Below are 6,000 nucleotides of genomic sequence, written 5' to 3' on the forward strand. Positions count from 1 at the left end.
GGTTCCATCCTCGGTCCCCTCTTGTTCTCTATTTATGTCAATGACTTGGGCACTGACCTGGATCATGCCAGGGTAAATCTTTTTGCAGATGACACGATACTGATTACTACTGGCCGCTCTCCGGATGACGTGATTGCTAAGCTTCAGGGTGATTTCAACACACTACAACATCAGCTAGTTGATCTTAAACTAGTCCTGAATACCTCCAAAACCAAGGTGCTATGCTTCTCACCAGGACTAAAGCAGGAAGTTAGTTTTCCCCAATTACATTCCTTAAATAATTATCAAATAGAGCAAGTTAAGATCTTACTTGATACAGCTATCGTGCTGTGACGGTTCCACCAGAAGACGGAGGCTTGTGTTGCCTCCGAAACGTCGTGATTTTTATTTTATTTTTAATTTAATTTTATTAATTCTAATTATTTACCTACGTGACTTTACCGAAAAAACCTAAGAATATCTATAAGTATCTTGGAGTCATCCTTGATTCAAAACTGAATTTTGAAGATCACATTGATTATATTGGTAAAAAGACAAAAATATAAATTGGTTTTCTGTATCGACACAAGCACTGCTTCGCCCCTATGTTCCGTTTGGAATTGATAAAAGCTACCATACTGCCTCTACTTCATTACTGTGACATCGTATATAAATCGTATATAAATCAGCCCCCAGTACTGTACTGAAGAAGCTTGACTCAATTTATCACTCGGCCTTAAGATTTGCATTGAACTGGCCATATAGGACCCACCACTGTGATCTCTACATTGGGTCAAACTTAACATCTCTTAATGTTCGATGGCTTGTGCATCAGATCTTATTTATTCACAATGTACTTACAAAACAATCCTCAGACTATCTGCTGGATCTCCTCTCTGTTTCGAAGAATAAATGTGACCTAAGGTCTTTGCTCATTTACCAGCTTCACATTCCTTATTGCCGTACACATACTGGAGGAAGGGCCTTTGCTATTGATGCCCCCAGGGTCTGGAATGCTATCGCCAATAAACTGCAACTTGGATCACTACCTGTGAGATCTTCACTCAAAACTGCTATAGAGGAGTTGTACACTCCTAGCTGCCACTGCTATTCAGTGGCCTGAAATCAAATGTTTTGCTCCAAAAACGTTTTGGTTTAGCCATATTTGTGTGTTGTAGTACAGAGTTAGACTGATAACATTGATCTAAATTGTCTTATGGTTGTTATTGTTTGACTTGCATCCCACTGGGATTTTTGCACACAGCTTTGATATACGGTGCTTTTTCTGGAAGACTTTCCTGTTTTTTCCTGGATTTTTCTGTTTGCGCGCTGTCACTTTAAAATGTTTCTTGTTCATGTTTTTGTTTGTTGCGGTTGCACCCGATTCAAGAGCCGCATGGCTCACAGGGCTATACCAAATAAATGAAACTGAAAACTGAAACCCCTTGTCTCAATGAAGCCCCACAGAGACATCTGTGTCTCTACACATGGTCTGGAAGATCTGAATATACTGCACTGATGTTAGCCCAGTCACCCCTTGTCTCAATGAAGCCCCCCCGAGTCAAAAACAGTTGCATTTGAGCCACTGAGTTGAATGGTGGCTATATGAGCATTACAGATCATGGTCAGTGCTATAGGTTCTACACAAGTCACGTGTTGCCCTCCTGTGGACAAATGCACAAGTACAGTACATAGTCGAGGTTTTTGGGTTATGTCGCATAAATATAAATGTTAAACCCGTCACCAGCCAAGTTTGGTAGCGATTGCTTTAACGGTGTAGATTTATATTTGAAACAGACAGACTTTCATTTTCATATACTGTACATAGATATAAGATACATGGTATGTTACGTATTATGAAAGTGTAGGAGATTGAATAGAAAATACACGTTACAAGGAGTTACTAAACATTTTTAAAATATGAAGAACACAGGTGCTGAGAGAAATGAGTAAGGAGAGCGATAGTAATTAAGGAAGCGGCACTGTGGATGTAATGAACGAGTGCGCACCAGCAGTCGAGATGCCTGGTGGTGAACGAGAGGCGCGACAGGCGGCTAGAGGATGATTGGTGGAAGCAGAGGTCGCAATCGGGTACCCGATACCCGGTTGCGACCCTGGTGCGGCCGGGTATACGGGTAAGGAATCAAAACCCTATGAGATCTCTTTTACCAGTGGCAAAATATAATAGTAGGTTTTTACCCTTTTAACTGGTACAAAACTGACACCTTTATTCAAGGCATCATGTTTGCAATGATGCCTTGAATAAAGGTGTCAGTTTTGTACGAATCAAAACCCCTTTGCGACCTCTGGTGGGAGGGCGTCACGTGCGGAGCGAGGCGTCACGTGCGGAGCGAGGCGTCACGTGCGGAGCGAGGCGTCACGTGGGCGGGGGGGGGTTTGCGCCGTAGGCAGTGGGGGGGGGAGACGCCTCGCGCCCCGCGCCGTCTCGCGGGCCACGTGACGGTGGCTCGGCTGGGCACCGCGTGGAGGACGCCGCGGTTCTTGTTCAACGCTTTGACTTCACTTGATTCCTCTGTTTGTTTGGGTCAAGTCTTGTAATAAAAATGTCGTCCACTTCCCGTTGTCCAATCAATTCTACATTTTACACACGTACTCAGATCCGGTGACAATGCATGCCCGTATCAAAATCGGCATAAATTAATCAATTAATTCGCTACTTTAAAGCAATTCACTTTTTGAATGGACGCCTAATTAATTATATATATTTGTGTGTCGGTCAAAACGCCGCGGTCCCTAAACTCTGGAATCGGCTCGCACAAATCGCAGGCGCCGCGTGTCTCAGGCGCCATTGACGCACTTCTCAAAGGTCGTGATGACGACCGCTTGTGTTGCGATCGAAACCTCGCGATTTGTTTTATTTTATTTCTAACTACGTGACTTTACCGAAAGAACCAAAGAGTATTAAACGAAGTTAATAAAACCAGCTCGTCAAGGTGGATTCCCAGCTCCTCAAGGTAAGTTACCAGCTCATTCGGTGGAATATTTTGTCAAACACAAAGTTGTTACGAGTCCTGTCTTGTGTTTAGAGTTAGTCATAGCTAAGCTTGATTAGTAATAGCTAGACTCGGAGACCGTAGCCTTTTTAAAGTGTAAAATTAATGCTATTTTAAGCGCAAAATCCTCAGATTGTTTTTTATTGTAGTGAGGCAAGGAGGAGGCTGTAACACATCCCCAAGAGGGATGAGGTTTAACATCGTGCGTCAACACGTGCTTAGTCCATGCTCGTTGAAAACTGATCTTTTGCGAGGTTTTTGAAATATACTTCCCTACGATCGATTTAGTTTATTATGTGTAATCTCAGTTATTGTCAACCCCCCCCCCCCCCCCCAAATAATTTCCAGAAATGTATTTCAGAACAAACGTTAAGGTGCAAAGTTGACAATTTGTCAATACAAAAGAGGGTTGGGTTATGGTTAGGGGTTAGGGATAGAGTTAGGATGATATATAAAGATTAAAAGTAGAACATTTCACGATGAAATGTTCAAGTAACAAAAATCAATACTCTATGGTTCTAGATTTGGAGCTTTCGTGACTGCAATGATTCATATTCTTAGGTTTTTTCGGTAAAGTAGGTAAAAACATTAAAAAATAAAATAAAAATCACGACGTTTCGGAGGCAACACAAGCTTCCGTCTTCAGGTGGTACCGTCACAGCCACGACAGCTGTATCAAGTAAATGAGAGCTTAAAGGAGCTACCACTCCGTTTATATACCACCTTCTCCAACCATTACATACCAGGGCTTGCCACAAATGAACCACAATACCTTGCTGACATCATCAAAGACCATAAACCATCACGCAAACTCTGGTCATCTTCGCAGCAGCTTTTTGCTAGTCATCGAATAAAGACGGTCTCTGCATCGCACGCTTTCAGATGCACTTCTGCAGCCGTTTGGAATGTACTTCCGATATTAGGAAGTCACTGGAACTACGCATTTTAAAAATCTAGATTGAAAATAAATTTTCTTTAGAACTGCTTGTTGTGCTTAGTTTGTTGTCATTCCCCCGCACCTCCGATGAGCTTGATTGGCTATGTACGGTTTGAAAGAAGTTCAACATACACACCATCATGGACACTCGCTAAATAACCTACCCATCGTGGACACTCGCTGAATAACCTAACCATCATGGACACTCGCTGAATAACCTAACCAACATAGACACTCGCTAAATAACCTAACCAACATGGACACTCACTAAATAACCTAGCCAACATGGACACTCACTAAGTAACCTAACCAACATGGACACTCGCTGAATAACGTAACCATCATGGACACTCGCTGAATAACCTAACCAACATGGACACTCGCTAAATAACCTAACCAACATGGACACTCACTAAGTAACCTAACCATCATGGACACTCGCTAAATAACCTAACCAACATGGACACTCGCTAAATAACCTAACCAACATGGACACTCGCTAAATAACCTAACCATCGTGGACACTCGCTAAATAACCTAACCATCATGGACACTCGCTGAATAACCTAACCAACATAGACACTCGCTAAATAACCTAACCAACATGGACACTCACTAAATAACCTAACCAACATGGACACTCGTTGAATAACCTAACCAACATGGACACTCGCTAAATACCCTAACCATCATGGACACTCGCAAAATTACCTAACCAACATGGACACTCGCTAAATAACCTAACCAACATGGACACTCGCTAAATAACCTAACCATTATGGACACTCTAAATAACCTAACCAACATGGACACTCGCTAAATAACCTAACCAACATGGACACTCGCTAAATAACCTAAACATCATGGACACTCGCTAAATAACCTAACCAACATGGACACTCGCTAAATAACCTAACCAACATGGACACTCGCTAAATAACCTAAACATCATGGACACTCGCTAAATAACCTAACCAACATGGACACTCGCTGAATAACCTAACCAACATGGACACTCGCTAAATACCCTAACCATCATGGACACTCGCTAAATAACCTAACCAACATGGACACTCGCTAAATAACCTAAACATCATGGACACTCGCTAAATAACCTAACCAACATGGACACTCGCTAAATAACCTAACCAACATGGACACTCGCTAAATAACCTAACCAACATGGACACTCGCTAAATAACTTAAACATCATGGACACTCCGCTCAATAACTTTACCAACGTGGTGCTGTAGCGCCACCGTGTGGTCACATGGTACCACTGCAGTGCCTGGCGCGGTAACAGCAGCAGTGGCGCTGTGCGGCGTCTTCACGGCTTCATTGCCACCAATTGCCACATCGCAGACGTAGCCACGAATTGAAAGCTTGTGGTACTGCACTTGTCCATCAGAGGGCACACGTAACACGTCAAGCGCCGGGAAAAAGAAAAACTAAACTAGCCGATTTGCACTGCAATTCTTTATTTCTTCACGGAGTTTCAAGTAACAAACTGCTGCATTGACATCTATAACTGTACCATATGTTTACACCGTTCAATATTTGGTGAACATCGGTGCTGAAATCGTGAAACGCACTGCATTCTCAAACAGTGCGTGGTCGAGTTACGGCCGCCATCGCTCCACACAAGCACAGAAGTTGGACATTCAAGATGCAGTTATAAAGTCATCAAACAATTCAAGTCAGCGTTGATGTGGGAGCAGGCGCCGCATCATTGGCGTACTTTTCGACCGTGAGTTGAACTAAGTTGTGAATAAAAGCGTTGTTTTAAAAAAAAACATTTTTTAAGGAGTTTATTTTATATATGTATAATATATGTACGATATAGAGATTTTGGGGCTCTAGTTGCGAATGGCACTATTATATGATGGATTAACAAAAGCTATTTTTTATTTGCACGAGGTAGTCGGGAAATGAATTTAAAGAAAAAACGAAAGGCACCCACATCATGTGCCTTGCTTTTTGAGAAAAACAAAGATGCGTATTTTAACGAAAATAAGTGACGAGACCAAAAAAGAAATATTAATTGACATAATGCATTGCTGCACCTTAATA

Source organism: Lampetra planeri, chromosome 28 (genome assembly GCF_965212315.1).
Source record: "Lampetra planeri chromosome 28, kcLamPlan1.2.h2, whole genome shotgun sequence".
Lineage (NCBI taxonomy): Eukaryota > Metazoa > Chordata > Hyperoartia > Petromyzontiformes > Petromyzontidae > Lampetra > Lampetra planeri.